This window comes from Oryctolagus cuniculus, chromosome 6 (genome assembly GCF_051225735.1).
Source record: "Oryctolagus cuniculus isolate XC-2025 breed Fujian yellow rabbit chromosome 6, ASM5122573v1, whole genome shotgun sequence".
In the NCBI taxonomy this organism is placed as follows: domain Eukaryota; kingdom Metazoa; phylum Chordata; class Mammalia; order Lagomorpha; family Leporidae; genus Oryctolagus; species Oryctolagus cuniculus.
In genome coordinates this window covers 9,973,692-9,988,868 of record NC_142872.1, presented here as the reverse complement: position 1 = coordinate 9,988,868, position 15,177 = coordinate 9,973,692, and the positions used below count along the sequence as shown (strand labels likewise).

Sequence of the window (15,177 nt, the reverse complement as noted above, 5' to 3'; positions counted from 1 at the left end):
AGCTTGTTCTATGGAAAAATCTTTTCCTGGCTCCCCAGACCGACATATAAATGAATGGTTAAAACTGTCTGTTAAGTTTGGCTACATGTATTGTTTCTCTCCTTGAGTTCCAAGTGAAAGAGCCAATGAGATTTATTTTTTTCTTTAAAGTTTCTTCTTTCATGCGTGCTTTGATGGGAAAGCTCTGTTAAATGTGCATTATTTTCTACAGAATGCAATGAAGTAGAAGAACCTGTATTTCCCAGGGGCCTACAGTCTCCATCAGGACTGTATTATAATAAGAAATGATATTGAATTTTAGAGGACTGTGTTTATATAATACTATAATATTCAGTTCTGGGTTTGCAACACAAACTGAAAATTAATAATTTTAAATTGTTAATCTTAAATGCAGCATGTGTGCATTTCACAGATAAATGAACAGTTAGAATGTAGATAATTCATAAAAATCAAGGTCCTATTGCAATGATGAAATCTCTCAGCTGTTGTCAGCCCCCCAGAGCTTTCTCTTCAGGACTTTGAGATTCTCATTCACGGAAGGGTCACAGCAGAGAGAGGGCCAAAATTCTATGGACTTTCTCACCCTCTCTTGTTGTTCTCCAGAGGTGGACTAATGACTTAATTTTATTGGTGAGTTTGTAACGAGATCATGGGCCCAGGCTTTCTCGTCTCCCTTTTCTTTAGAGGTAGACAAGCCTACAGGGAACATGAGGTCTCCTATCACAGGGAAGCCCTTCCTGGAACCCAGTGTGTGTGTCTGTCTCACACATACAGGCCACATTCTTGGTTATCAGCACAATGGTGATGGAATGATGGCTTAGCCCTGGAGGTCAAGTGCTGTCTCTTTTGCCTTATTCTCCTGGTGAAATCATTCACAGTCCCACCCTGATTCCAAAAGGAAGGGGGTGAAGAGCCCTACCACTTGTTGGAAAGAATATCAAAGAATTTATAGCATGTTTTAAAACTACTGGAAAGGACACATGCCACCTTTAGAATTATTAAGTTGACCACCTCTTCCCCACTCACCCCGAAGTGTATAAGTCAGCACTAAGGTATATCCTTAGCCACCCTGGATATTATCAGTTTGTGAGATATTAGTCAATTTTATAGGGAAAAAGACTGGATAGCATGCCATGCTAATTTTTAATTATTTACATACAAGTAAGCTTTTAAATGTGTTTTTATAAAAGATTTATTTATTTATTTGAAAGACAGAGTTACAGAGAGGCAGAGAGAGAGAGAGAGAGAGAGAGAGAGAGAGAAAGAGGTCCTCCATCCACTGGTTCATTCCCCCATGGCCGCAACAGCAGGAGCTGTGCTGATCTGCAGCCAGGAGCCAGGAGTGTCCTCCAGGTCTCTCACACGAGTGCAGGAGCCCAAGGACTTGGGCCATCTTCTACTGCTTTCCCAGGCCAGCAGAGAGCTGGATCAGAAGTGGAGCAGCCGGGTCTCCAGCTGGTGCCCATGTGAGATGGCAGCACTGCAGGCAGCAGCTTTACCTGCTATGGCACAGCACCGGCCCCCATGTGTTTTTGATCCTGTGTCAAAATTTTTATGTTTTTCTTTTTTTTTTTTGGTTTAGTTTTCTGTTAGGGCATTCTTTTGCTTATTAATTGATAGGTGTTGCGTACATATAAAGATTAAATCAAGGTGTTCTGAGTTTCAATGGGATTATTTCACCAATACCCCTTAGCAACTCTAATCAGTATATATTTTAGTGCTAAATGTAAGGGACTGTTTGCTTGTAAGCCTGAGTCTGCCTCTCCATTAGTATGTTTTCTGTTACTTTAACTAAAATTCCTGAGAAGAGCCCGGGAAAGGAATGGCTTTGAGCTTACAGTTGGAGCATATAGTTTGGGCTTGGGCAGCCCCGTAGTCTGGCGTTGATGGACGTTGGTCATGGTGGGCGTGGAGGAGCAATCAATCACACAGTGAGCCAGGAAACAGAGAGAGCACTCATGCAGAATCTGAGCTCAGATAGCCAGTCCCCCAGTGAGAACCACCTTCTGAGGTCCCGTCTCCAGTGACTTAAGGATCTCTCACTGGCCCCACCTTCTAGCTACCGCAGTTAGGTCAAGTCTCTACCCTTCAATCCATCAAAGCTTAAGGTATCAGAGTTTAAACATCTGCATAAGTTCTGGGGGTATAAATCGGGCTTAACCAATAGCCTCTTTGCAGCTATATGACTTGGGCAATTTAACCAAGCCTCCTGGATCTTGGTTTCCAATCCTGTGATATTAGAAAATAGTGCTCCCATTGCAGAATACCATTCTCCTCTCTGGTTATGTGAGAATCAGTCACGTCTATGTAAGTGTTTTGAGGGAAGCTGATTATATTCGAAGTGTCCAATAAATGTTAGTGGTTTTCTTAATGGGATTATTGCCACCACACCTGGATACTTGTGTTGTAGCAATTATCTAGTTCTTTATATTGCCCAATCTGTAGTTGTATAACTGTAGATCTGGGCAACACATCAAAAGCATCTGACTTTTTTTTTTTAAAGATTTTATTTATTTATTTAAAGTCAGAGTTTCACAGAGAGAGGAGAGGTAGAGGTAGAGGGTAGAGGTAGAGGGTAGAGGTAGAGAGGTCTTCCATCTGCTGGTTGGCCACGACAGCTGGAGCTGTGCCTATCTGAAGCCAGGAGCCAGGAGCTTCTTCCAGGTCTCCCACATGGGTGCAGGGGCCCAAGGACCTGGGCCATTTTCTACTGCTTTCCCAGGCCATAGCAGAGAGCTGGATCAGAAGTGGAGCAGCTGGGACTCAAACCAGTGCCCACATGGGATGCTGGCGCTGCAGGCAGCAGCTTTACCAGCTACGCCACAGCATGTGCCCTGAGCATCTGACTTTTGAAAGAGTCACATTTGCTCTGGGAAAGATTTTATCTTCTGCTTGCTTTCTGCTTGGTTTTCAAGTTTCCCAGAGGAGCTAAGTCATATACCATGCAGAGTGGACTTTGGGAGAGTGCAGTGCCGGTACCTTGGTCAACAGGACACACACTTGCCAGAAGTCCCTTCCCTCAATCATTATGCTGACATTGTTGGAAAGAACCCATTGCTTTGCGAAGCTTCTGAGACGAAGCTGAGTTTACTGGTATTTGCGCTGCCTCTTCCATTCATCTTTCCATTCATTTAGACTGAGCGAGAGGCGAGTATCGCAGAGTGCATGGTGGAGCTGCAATGATGGACAAACAACATACTGTTTTCTTGGGGAAGGATAAGTCCCAACGGGTTTGGCTCCACTCAGTAGGGTCTTGAAACCAAAGGCCTGGGGCCTGGACCTTAGGGAAGCCTGACAAGGTCAGCCTTTGGGCTGTAATCGCCTCCAAGTGTGTCCCTTCTTCCCAGCGTGGCACCTGCTCCTGTGCTCCTTCCTTTCCAAGCCTCATGGGGGTGTTGCAGCACCATGCACGGATGCAGGGGGACCCAAGAGGTCTGGCTGGCCCCCCCTTCCTCCGGCCCCCGCCCCCCCCCAGGAGCACTGAACATTTGTTGTCTCCCGAGAGGGCTCCTGGCTGCAGCCCAGCTGTCCCTGTGTGGAAACCACCATTGCTAATATTCTGGTGATGAGTCACTTCGGGTCCCTGTCTCAGCGCCTCTGATCGCCCTGTGAAATATGAGTTGGGGGAGTTTTCTGTGACAGATGCCTGCTCGACTGAGCCCCCATTCAGGCATCCGGTGTCAGTGTCAGCACTTGCCGCAGACAGTCGGTTCAGACAGTGACGGATTCCGCCTCCTGCTCAGACTGTCAGGGGCGTCCTGCTCAGGCCTGGACTTGTCACAGGAACGCCTGGCTGCATCCTGCCAGGGCTCTGGGCTGCACCTGTGCCCCCACATGTCCTGGGCTGGGGAGCCAGCAGCCTCCAGCACCCTTTGTGTGGAGGTCAGCTGACCGCCCTGGGGGAGGGGGCTCCTCAGTGGAGCCAGACCTGTCTCTTTTGTCCTTTGTCCAGCAACATAAGAAAGAAGCGCTTTGCAGCTTGTCAAAGAAAGCATTGGAGGAGATTCCCCATCTCCTGCTGGGGAGAACTAGCCCAGGCCACCTGACTGCCCTTACAGGTTCTTTCCAAATTTGCTTCAAGCTTACCTTGCTGGCCTTGGTTGGCTATGAGGAGAAGAAGAAAACAGCAGCAGGTGGTGAGAAAGACAAGGTTCAGCCTGGCGGCCACTTCCGAGATGCCACTGGGTTGTTTGGTTGCAGCAGGGTGGCAGTGGTGATGCGTCAATCAGAAGCAGCAGCCTGATGGCCCACGGACTGAGTTTGGTGCAAGGAGTTTTCATTTGGCCCAGTGTGCGTGCGTGTGTGTGTGTGTGTCCATGCACACATTCGTGTGTTTACTGGAACTTCATGGTAACATTTAGAATTCAGAAAATTGCACCAGCGGTTTCTGGCTGCTCTTCCAGTTTGAGTTTGCATTCTTGCATAAAGAACGCTGGAGCGAACCACGTTGTTGCCACTGCCCACTTGAGAGAGGGCATACTCTTATCTGCCACAGTCCTCGCCTCGCTCTTGGTACCCCCACGCTGCTCCTCTGAGTGGTGCTCCATGGGTCATCCCTGTAGACAACTGATTTGGAGACCCCTGGCTCCAACACTGTGCTGTGTTTCTGAATTCAGCCCTGAGCCAAGTCTGCTGTAAGCCCTCGGCTTGGATGCAGGTAGTGGCAAAGAAGAAAAATGCTGGGTTTCCCGCTCTGAGAGCACTGTGATTACCACTGCTAACCTTTCGCTCTCGAACCCAGACCTTAGCAGAAATGGTGAATTCTGGGACACATTTTCCTGCTGCTCCTGAGAGGGGAAGAGGAACCGTTAGTCGAGTCCTATTATAATATCTCATTGGAAACCTTACAAATGCCCTTCCGAGTCTGCTTTCCACGAACAAGGAAATGGGGCTTGGAGCTAGGAACCTTTCTCAGGTGTTTTTAGAGCGAGAAGTTAAGGGAACAAAACTCATACTCATCCCTATTTCTTGCTGTTCTCTGTACAACCCACCCCTGGAATGGAATTCTTTGGCATTTGTTTAGGGTGAAATTCAGGTATTTCAACAGAGGCAGCGTGTGTCTACCTAAACAGGCTGCATTTGGACTTTAGAAGCATGTGTTTAAGAGTCTTGTAAAATTAAACAGAAAACAAAAAGCTTTACTTAGGAGGTGGATTTTTTTCCCCTTAAAATAATTTTGTAGCTAACCAGTTATATAGATCTAAAACACACTCCATTGATTCTGACAGTGAAAATAGTAAGAGCTGACTTTTAGAGAAGGAACGCTTGGTACGTTTATGTATCTGTCTCTCTACCTGTATCTATATCTATATCTATATCTATATCTATATCCTCATTTAACCCTCTCAGCAGCCACACAGAGGAGGCACAGTTACCCCTATTCTATAGATGAGGGAATGGAGCCTGGAGAAGTGATGCCAAGGACTGGACTAAACTGCTCGACTAAAACTGCTCAGTAGGTTGGGACCAGCATTATTGAGGCAGCTCAGCCTTCCAACTTCCTCTATTTCTTTTTTAAAGATTTAATTACTTATTTTAAAGTCAGGGTTATAGAGAGAGATGGAGACAGAGAGAAGGAGAGATCTTCCTGCTGCCTCATTCCACAGATGGCTGCAACAGCCGGGCTGGGCTAAGCCAAAGTCAGGAGCCAGGAGCTTCATCTGGGTCTTGCCTGTGGATCGCAGGGACCCAAACACTTGAGCCATCTTCTGCTTTCCCATGTGCATTAGCAAGGAGCTGACTATGAAGTGGGGCAACTGGGACACAAACTGGCAGACTATGGGGTCTTGAGAGTGGTGGCTTTCCCTACCATGCCACAATGCCAGCTCCTTTCTCTTTCTCCATCTTCTCCTCTTCCTCTTCCTCCTCCATCTATTTATTTATTTAAAGGCATCATTATAGAGAGAACGAGAGGTAGAGAAATCTTCCATCTGCTGGTTCTTTCCCCAAATGGCCACAATGACCAGGTCTGAAGCCAGTGTCCTGGGACTCCATCAGGGTCTACCACACCTGTGGAAGGGGCCCAAGCTCTTGGTCATCTTCCACTGCTTTCCCAGGTACGTTAGCAGGGAGCTGAATTGGAAGCAGAGCAGCTGGGACTCAAGTGAGCTCTCTAACATGGAATGCTGACATTGGAGGTGGTAGCTTAACCGCTACATCACAACTCAGGCCCCTGCCCTGCAACTTTCTGACCCCGACGGGAATTAGCCAGGGATATTGGACTTGCGTAGCCACTGCCTTTCTCCAGGTCATGTCTGGCTATGCCAGTCAGGTTTCTGCTGTTCTCCAGGGGGCAATACTGGAAACACCCCTTAAGGAGTTGCTTGTCCAAGTAGACTGTGGATGACAGTTTAGGCAGGTCATTTGTAGTTCTGATCACTGTAAGTAGTTTTGAAGTGATGGTTGAATTTCCAAATATTACAAATTTTAATGATATTGACAAAAATGTTCTGGACAATCTCTAACTCCACCATGGTCCTGGGCTTGCTGTTTGAGGTCCGTATAGACTGGATTAAATAGTTGATGTATTTGACAGGAATACACCTGAAGTGTGGGGAAGTGACTATGCCTTCTCTCTGCTGTGTGCCCCTTGGAGTGGCCCCCATGTTCTTGTTTGGGGACTATGGTATAGAAACAGCGTGTGCAAGTCATGGTGAAGGTATGAGAAGGTCTCACTGACCATCTCACTTACTCTCCTTACCCTGTCTGGAGACAGAATGTGTTGGAACCCACAGAGCTCTGCCTGTGCTAACTCCTATCTTCAGGAACGTGATGCCTGCTCCGCGTCCCGTCTCGGTTGGCTTAGTGAAAGCCAGAGCGGACGGCGGACTTCCTGTGCTACTGTCTGCCACGTCTCCTTGTGGGCTACTTGCCCTCTGACCTTCCACAGCCCAGTGTCAATCTCAGGGCTTTTCTGTTTTTTCTTGCTCCCCTCTGTGCCCTGTCGGGATGGTTTTGTTTAAATGCTGTCTGCAGCTTTAACTGCCCTGGGTAAGCTGTTGACTGCTAACGACAGCACCTTCGGATCCTGTGCACCCCCTGAGCTGCAGTCCGGTGTTGCGCCCTGCCCACAGAGCCCATCCCTTTCGATGTTCCTTTTGTTTCTCAGAAACAGCAGGCTTTACTAAGCTCATTATGTCCTCTCTCACCTGCTTCTCTTTCTGCTTTCATGAAGTGGGTATCACACTTCAGTTCGCTGAGTCCTCACTCATTAATCTAGGAGGGGGCAAGGAATTGACAGCTTGCGATCCCTTCTAGTGATTCTGATGTTTGTGGGCACGTGCAGTGCTAAGAAAAGGTGCGGAGTCAATGTAGCTGTCTCCACTGGGTCATGGGAGCTAGACATCTTGGACGCGTCCCTTCTGTTGAACCCGTGTCTGAAGGGCAACCACGTCCTAGCAAGTCTCCTTCCTTTCTGGGCCCTAAATCAGTTCCTTTCTTTCTACTGCCACTGCTACTCCTCTCGTTGTAGCCTAGGTTATCCTATCCGGTTCCTCTTTTCTCCTTGCCTTACTGGTGCCCTCTCCAGTCTACCTCCTACCGGGCCACCAGAGAGATCTTTGCAAAGTGCAGACACCTGTGGCCACTTCATGTCCCAAAGTTGTCAGGGGCTCTGTGTTTTAAAGGATGAAGGCTGAACTTCTCAGAACAGCACGTTAGGTCTTTCATGGTCAAGCCCTTGCCTACCTACACAGCCCCACTTCTTTTTGAGTCCCGCAGTCCAACCCCTATTCTAGGCGTATCAAGCCTCTTGTCAGCCTGTGCGGGTTCTAGTCTCTGTGATCTCCAGTACAGCAAAAGGCAACCCTTTTCTTCAATGACCCTTCCATTTGGTTGTATTTTACTGTTACCCTGTGAATCAAGTTAAGCATTTCCACTTGGGGGAAGCATTCCATGAGCCTTGCTGAATGAGTTCCAGATTTCTCTGTAGAACTCCGTGTCTATGGACATGAGAGCGTTCATCATGCACAGTTGTATTTTTGTTACGCTTCTTTAAAACTAGAGTGTGAATTTCTTGAAAGCCTTGACTATGTGTTTGATCTCTGCATCACCTAGCATTTGGTAGGCATTCAGAAGATGTTTGAGGATGAATGGGTAGGTGTTCTTTTTAAATAATACAACCATATTTTATTAAATATCTCAAGCAATCTGATTTGTTATTTTTTAAGATTTTTTAGATTTATTTACTTGAGAGGTAGAGTTACTGAGCGAGAGAGAGAGAGGGTGAGACAGAGAGAAAGGTCTTCCATCTGCTGGTTCATTCCCCAGATGGCCACAATGGCCAGAGCTGGTCTGATCTGATGCCAGGATCCAGGAGTTTCTTTCGGGTCCCCTATGCAGGTGCAGAAGCCCAAGCACTTGGGCCATCTTTTGCTATCCCAGGCCATAGCAGAGACCCGGATTGGAAGAGAAGAACCCAGGACACAAACCAGCACCCATATGGGATGCTGGTTCCACAAGTGGAGGTTAGCCAACCATGTCACTGTGCCAGCCCTGCTTAGCTGTTTTTAAACAACTTGTTTTGATCAGAATAAGGAAGAGTATCCTTCTGTCATGGTTCTTGCAAAATAAATGGCTCACTTGCCTTTGCAATGGGAGGTTTTCATCGGTTTGGTTTTGTTGCTCCCATAATGGGGGATATACTTAGTACTTGGTTGCCTTTTCCAGTGTTCTCCCACCAGATCCAAGTTCTTGGGGTGAACAAAGGAGCTGAGGTTCTACTGCAGCAGTTGCAAGGCAAGCGGAGCCTCCAAGGTGACTTCAGAGTGTGAATGTAAACTCGCTTCATATCCAATCAAATGGGAACTTCAGGGGGTGCTACCTTCAACTCTGTGTAAGCAGTTAGAATACCCAGAGCAAGGGTGGTCTCCAGGCAGTCAGTCAGCGTCTTAATACTGGCATCCACAAGGAAGTCAGGCTGTCCTAGAAGCAGTTTTGTGTGGGATTCTGGGGGGTGAATGAGCAGATGAATTACCAAAACATTATTTTTAGCATCCCTTGGGCTGGCCTGTTCCTTGGTAAGTGTGGCCATCCAGCCAGCCTTCCGCAGGCGTTTACTGAGTAGCCCTGAAGACCCCACAGTGGTACAGGGTTGAACAGGGTGCAGCCCCTGTCACTGAAGAGACAAGCATGTCAACAACAGAACCCCAGCTTTCAGAATTCCCTTGCTGTAGCATTTCAGAATCCTTCTTTGTCTCTGTTGGCATAGAGAGCTGGGAGTCAACGCGAGAGAAACTTCTGTTTGCTGTTGTGCAAGAACTCCCTGAAGGAAAGCGACGTCTGTAGTATCCCTGTGCAGCGTGCACCAGTGCCTCGGGGACCCCTCCCTCGGAGGCAGGCACGTTAGCCCTGTGCATCAAGGGTGACCTTAGACGAGGCCATGCGCACAGAACCAGACTGCCAGTGTGACCTCTGTGCCCTCGGGACCTCTGCAGCGAGGGTGGCATGGAGGAACTGCCTCAGTGCAGAACTAGGCTTGGAAGTGGGAGTGGGATCGGTGTCCTTTTGGGCACCCAGAAGCACTGTGGGATCAGGGGGTGGCTTGTCGGATCTTCTGGGGGAGATCTGTGGGGAATAGAGAATTGCATCCTCCAAAATTAGATCCAAGTATGCCATTCGTCTAGTTTCAAGTCTGTTTTTGTAAAGGGAGTTAGTTTAGGGTACTCTTTGAAAGAGTGTAAAAAGGTTAATTTAGATAAAGGAGAAGAGAGAATGATTGGTTATATTTCTAAGACTTATCTCAGGCTTATGTGTTTGTGATTTTTTTATTTTGCCCCAAGGAGCTGCATCCCATTATTTTCTGTATATAGCAGATGAATGTAGCTGTTGAGGTGGCTGTGGATTCTCTAAATGGAGAGTTTCTTGACTATGGATGGCATCACCGCTCAAACATCTGGTGCTCTCCGCATATTTCTGGAGGCAGAGTTGGTCGGCTTCTTTCTCAGCTGGGGAGCAGGACACGTCTAAGAGTTCCCAGCACTGCGACCAGGGACAGTCGGAAGATGGAAGGCAAGGACTTGTGCCCAGTGGAGTGGACTGTGCTGCTGCCCTCAGCATGGGGCCGAGAGAGCTTTGATCTGCAAGTGGAAGCCAGGTTTTGTTGCACTCAGGAAAAGTCTTAAATAGAAATTATTTTGACAACGGGAACTTATTTTAACCATCGTTCTCGTCAATCCCAGGGGTCAAAGTGATCCTGGGTAACTGTTAAGAGCAATGATTTTGTGATTTCCTACTGTGGCCCCTGGGCCACAATGATATAGCTGATTTATTCCTGGCAGGAGTGGGGGAGTCCCTCATCCACTGGTGTTTACCCTCAGAAGCTCTGATTATTCAGCCTCTGCCCGGAGTCATAGGTGCTGCCCAACGGTGCGCTCGGGTCACTGCAGCATGGAAAGAATCTGGGAGTTGAGTTATTTGCAAAATCCATTCCACTCAGTTTTGCCAATTTGCAGCAGCTTGGATTAGAAGATAGCATTAAAATAAATCTTCACAGGAAGCGTATGTGGTGTGATGAGTTTGTTAGCTGTGGTCCTCCAGATAACAGCACCATCCATACATCAACGTGTCACAACGTACTCACTAGGACAGCAACGGCCGAGATGGCATTGTTCCTGATTATCTCAGCCAATAAAGGAGTTTGAAGGCTGTTGGAATGATGCCATCACCTCGGTGCCCCTGCCCTTCCACTGAGCACTGAGGGAGAAGAACTTGAATGAGCAGCATGGAAGACTTAGCAGTGGGTTTGTTCATGACGTGGCTGGTTCAAGATGGAGTTTCCCTGGAGAGAACATGGCCACCGTGCCCTTGAGATTTTGCCCAATTTCAAGATACAGATTACGGGTTCTGTCCTGAGAGAACACACTTTCCATTCATGACCGATTTGGTGTTTGTAAGAGCTGGGAAACTTAAAGGTCTGAGTTTCACTCAGGCCAAGAGTCTAATTGTCAGCAGGCAATTGCATAACTTCTCTGAGCTCTGATTCCCTGATCTGTAAGGCAAAGAGTTGAGCTGATGCTGTAGTAGACCTGTCATTAATCCAGACATTGTCTCAGCTGTAGGAAGTCCTTCATCTGTCTCTGATCCGACTCACTTCATCATTCTCACGTTCAGCAGACATGTACAGACTGTGTGGCCCTGTGTCAAGTACCGTGTAGGACAGAGCATGTGTCTGTGCTATGACTAATGTAGTCTTGTTCCCAGGGGGTGAGATGTATTGAGTGTATGGGGAGCAATAATCAATATAGAGAAATAAATAACAACCATAATATAGTGCAATGCAGGATAATCTATTGGAGATAAAGGATGCTTGGGAAACTCAAATCAGTGTTGCCTGTTATTGTAAGAGTGGAGAGAGAACGGTTGTGTTTAGGAGATGATATTTAAGGATTTATTTATTATTTATTTAAAAGGCAGAGTTACAGAGAGGCAGGGGCAGAGGCAGAGAGGAGGGAGAGGAGGAGGTGAAAGAGGAGGAGGAGAAGAGAGAGATTGATTGATCTTGCATCTGCCGGTTCACTCCCCAAACTCCTGCAATGGCTGGAGCAGGCTGAAGCCAGGAGCCAGGAGCTTCCTCTGGGTCTCCCACATGGGTGCAGAGGCCCAAGGATTTGGGACATCTTCTACTGCTTTCCCAGGCCATAGCAGAGAGCTGGATCTGAAGTGGGGCAGCCGGATCTCGATCCAGCACCCATATGGGATGCTGGCACTACGGGTGGCGGCTTTACCTGCTATGCCACAGTGCCGGTCCCAGAGGAAATGACATTTAAAGTGAGCCCCAAAGGTAGTCTTCTGGGCAGGAGGATGAGGAGTTAGAAGTTCAGGGATGTTACTTTCAAAGGAAAGCATTTGCCCAAGGGCTCGGAGGAGGAATGGTGGGGGCGAGGAGGAGAGGGGGGCTATGAATAACGTGTTCATGGGACTCGAGGGAGTTTAGCGTGAAAGCCACAGCGTGGAGAAGGGGGCACAGCAGGAGGCATTTGAGAATGGAGTGAAGGCCAGGCGTGAAGTGTATTGTCCTTGCACCTGTGCAGTTAGGGCCTCGCGCTGAGGCTTGGTGGAAAAACAGGAGCATCTGACGGGGCAGTGCAGCAGTTGGGGGTTGTTGGGGGGGCGTCTTTGGGTGCAGTGAGTAAAAGGCGCTGTGGGGTGGGGCGGGGCTTGGCTGCAGCCTGCTGGGCTGGGGGATGAAGCCAGTGAAGATGCTTCCAGCTCTTGACGGCCACCAACTCTGTAGTGGGGGAGTTTTCCAGGCTGGCGGGTGCGGATCCTGAGGCAGCTGAGGTGGGAGTGAGTAATGAGGGAGTGCCAGCTGCTCTCTAAACGTGCCCTCCCCCACCCTGGGGGTCCCTCTGCAGGCTGGAGGGGAGCTGTCCATGGCCTCTTCAGACCTAGTGCCCACTGAGGCGTGTCTCCTGTCCAGACTGAGGCTGGCATCCGCAGCCTCAGCAGGAGCAGAGAAAGAAGAGCCAACTCCCTTGGAGGCTTCCGGGACGGAGCTGAGCTCTGCAGGACACTGCCAGTTGGTTTTCGCTCACTGCCTGGCTGAGTTATGTGAATGGGTCCATGTGTTCCCCGTCCCTGTCTCTGCCTTGCATGACCTTGTCACTCTTCTGTTGTCTAACTTTGCAGAGAATGTGCAGAGCCCTCCTTTGTTGGGAGAAGACATCTTGGCCGTTCTTGCAGAGGGCCACAGAGGCCTGGACGAGGGACTGGCTGAAGCCCCTGGAAGAGGAGGCCGGCACAGGGAGGCAGCCTTGGCTGTCTGTCTCATGGTCCCTCTGAGCCCAGGCAGACCGAAGTACCTGAATGTACAGTCACCAGCACTTGGAAGCTGGGCCACATCCACTCACCGGGGAAAGCAGAAAGCCCAGTAGGAAGTGGCTGGGTGTCAGAGGACAAGGATTGCCAGCCCCTCTGTCCAGAGGGTTCAGTGCCTGGACCCCCTCTTTGCTGTGCTTTGCTTCTGGCCTGAGGCTTGCCCTGACTGTCAGTCCTTGAATCACTGGGTGAGGCCTATAGAAGACCTATGCTTTTATGCAGGCTCTGAGTGTGTCCCTTGGGTTGTATTTTGTGTCTCAGCTCTGTACAGATCTGCATGTGTGACTCTGAGTAGACAGTAGCTTCTTGAGAAAAGCAAATGGACTTATCCATCGTGGATTTCCCAGAAGCATGAGACCTTACACCCAGCACGTGCCCAACAAATGATCCTTGAAATAATATTCCATTACGGTTAAATGATGAGTCGTGCTAGAGCCAGGACCCAGACCCAGACCTGCCTCACTCCATAGTTCTTGCCTCTTTCAGTCATGGGTTGTGTGAATGGGGTTGAGTCCTGAGCCTGAAGAGGAAGAAAAGGCCTGTGTGAGAAAGGATTTCCTTTGTAAGAGATAGCATAGCAAGTACTGGGACATCACAGACTCCAAACTGTCCCCTGCTGGCCCAGTGATAAGGAAATCTGGTGGCTGGAACTTCCAGGGATGTCTAGGTAGGCCCTAGAAGAAGAGGCAAAGATGGGCAGCATTGTGGTGTAATGGGTTAAGACATATGGGTGCCGGTTCGAGTCCCAGCTGTTCCTCTTCCAATCTGGCTCCCTGCTAATGCATCTGGGAGAGCAGTGGAAGATGGCCCAAGTCATTGGGCCCCTGCACCTATGTGGGAGACCCAGATGAAGCTCCTGGCTCCTGGCTTCGGCCTGACCCAGCCCTGGCCATTGTGGCCATTTGGGGAGTGAACCAGTGGATGGAAGAGATCCTCTCTCTGTATACCTCTGTTTGTAACTCTGCCTTTCAAATAAATTAAATAATATATAAAAAAAGCAGTAGAGAGATGTAGATATTTCTGTGCAATTGTGTGTGTGTATGTGTGTAGACACATGCAAAGGTTATTGACTGCAGATCCCTGGGACCTCTGGCTGACAGCTGTAGAGATGAGAGGCTGATGAGTTCGTCTGGACTCTGAGCAAGATGGCCTAAAGGAGGTAGTGCCTGGTCTCCACCAAGTAGTCTCACGCTCGAGGAAAACTTCACTCAGGGGCTGGCACCTCCAGTCTGTGGGGCAGACTGTGTCTCATCTCCCTGGGTGTTTTCCCACCTGGAGGGCCTGAGAGAAGGGACGCAGGGAAAGAGAAGGTGTAGAAGTCAGAAAGCCTAGAAAAACAGGGGTTAAAGCTGTCGTAGGGTGCACCTAGCGTGGTTAGGGCCCCCTTAGTCCTTATCAGAGTGCCTGGCTTCGGTTCTGACTCCAGCTTCCTGCTAACGCAGACTCTGGGAGTCAGGGATGATGGTTCAAGTAGTTAGGTTTCTGCTGCCCACACAGGAGACCTGGAGTGAGTTCCCAGCTGTTGGTTTCGGCTTGGCCTAGGTGTTGCAGGCACTGGGGGAGTGAATCTCTCTCTGTCTCTTCTTCTCTCTCTGCCTCTCTTTCTCAAAAAAGAAAAAAAAAAAGAGTCAAAAATGACTTGTGCTGCTCAGACATTCTGGGCTTCGTGTTCTGAGTCTTTATAATAAGCGGAATCATTTCTCGCTCTTGGAGTCTTGCGTGCACAGAAGACATATTCTCAAACATCCTTGATGTTTGGCAGAGTTGCCAGAGCCCAAGGTGTTATTACTATAATGTAGCAATTTTTACTGGGCCGACAACCCTGATATTTTCTTGTGAACACAGTCAAGAAGTTAAGGCATACTCTTCTGAAGATCCTGAAGGTATTGTTAGAAAAGTAAAGATGCTTTCAGTGTCACACTCACAGTGTTTCCTTGGCCTGCAAGGGTCGCCAGGCTTTTGGAAAACGAGGGTAGAATTTCACAACTGAGCCTGTAGCTTTGCTTTCTCTGTTCCTGTTATTTTTTTTCTTGTTTGGGAGAGAAGAGGAATTTTTGTTCTAAAAGGATCTGAAAACAAAGCTCCCATCTGATTAAAGGTGTTTTCTTGTTGATGTTAGACATGTTTTCTTGGACATTTTGGCTACTGGAAATGTTTGGAATTTAGCGGGGAGGGGAGCAGGAAGCCACCCAAGAGGGACAGCATTGAGTTGCCTGTTTATGCTTGCACAGGACGTGCACAGTAACCTCTGTGGCTCTGCAGGCTGCTTCCTCCGGCCAGGCTGTGAGTGGGTGCGTCTGGGTATGGCTCTTACTTGATCAAGGCCGCTGTGACAAGGAGAAAACAAAAAATAGATTGTAG

At 48.6% G+C, this 15,177-nt stretch overlaps 1 long non-coding RNA gene across 5 annotated transcripts in view; it reads left to right on the top strand.

The window, feature by feature from the left end:
- LOC149126007 (uncharacterized) overlaps positions 1–13,793 on the top strand; it is an 81,365-nt gene extending 67,572 nt beyond the window's left edge. Inside the window, exons 4-5 of one of the 5 annotated variants that reach the window (XR_016235164.1) lie at positions 8,668–8,754; positions 9,810–11,284. This is a non-coding gene — a long non-coding RNA (uncharacterized LOC149126007). Of the gene's footprint in view, positions 1–8,667; positions 8,834–9,779; positions 11,285–12,627 lie in introns of those variants that run through there. The other 4 variants (XR_016235161.1, XR_016235160.1, XR_016235162.1 and 1 more) reach the window with 4 other exon arrangements.
- Positions 13,794–15,177: the final 1,384 nt, after the last annotated feature.